Source organism: Etheostoma spectabile, chromosome 15 (genome assembly GCF_008692095.1).
Source record: "Etheostoma spectabile isolate EspeVRDwgs_2016 chromosome 15, UIUC_Espe_1.0, whole genome shotgun sequence".
NCBI classification, from domain to species: Eukaryota; Metazoa; Chordata; class Actinopteri; order Perciformes; family Percidae; genus Etheostoma; species Etheostoma spectabile.
The window spans coordinates 31,753,832-31,754,717 of NC_045747.1; the positions used below are offsets into that span (position 1 = coordinate 31,753,832).

The window sequence follows — 886 nt, forward strand, 5'->3', positions numbered from 1 at the left end:
AACATTGTTGATGGCGGCGAGCTGAAGGAGAGCTTCACCAAGCTAGCCCCAGTTAGCCACACTAGTTGGACAGGAAACAGGGACGTTACCTTCAAAATAAAAGAGTAACACAAGACATACTACATACTCACCATGGACGCAGTCTTTTTAGCAGTCATTGTTACATTAAGCCATTAAATGTGACTGTCAGCTGGGTACAATTAAAATGATGAGTCATTCCTTAAGCCTTGCATTCGCTAGCATCCATACTAATTGGTGCTAATAGCGCAAAGCTAATGGGTTAGCTAAGGTAATGTATTCATATGTAGGGTAATTAGCCAGGAAAGACTAGCGGAGTACTGTATTGCCTGTAAAAAGGTTAATGATTCGATTGATTGATTATGGAAAGTAATGTTGCTTTCAACACTATTGCTAGCTGGGGGTATTTTGTTGAATGAATGTTAGTCAAAATTGTGAGTTTAAATGTTTAACTGGAGTTTATGGTGAAGTAACTCAAAGAGGCTAATTGTTTGTGCATTCTTTCTACTGTTACTGATGCAGGGAGGGCTTAATAAGCATGCATGTCTTAATACCAAAAAACATCAACTTTTATCGCAATTTTTTAACAAAAGCTCCCGCAACATCAGGCATCTTAGGTCGCAACAATCTCAAAAGGCCGCTAAATCCTGGAGGGACAATTACAGTGAAGAAGTCGTTAGAATAGGTATATTGCACATTAAAATATATATTATGTTTGTAGTAGCCAGGTGTACAGTAATTACAAAATGAATAATTTGAATAAACTAAAATTTTACATTTAGATTTACACCTTAGATTAACAGAGTGGCGTCCATCTTTGAAGAATACAGGACAACCCATAGACCGGTCACTCTTCATGGACACACAG

At 37.7% G+C, this 886-nt stretch overlaps 1 long non-coding RNA gene across 1 annotated transcript in view; it reads right to left on the minus strand.

Moving 5' to 3' along the window:
- LOC116703005 (uncharacterized) overlaps positions 1-886 on the minus strand; it is a 27,006-nt gene that overhangs the window by 4,751 nt on the left and 21,369 nt on the right. The gene's annotated exons all lie outside the window — the stretch shown is intronic.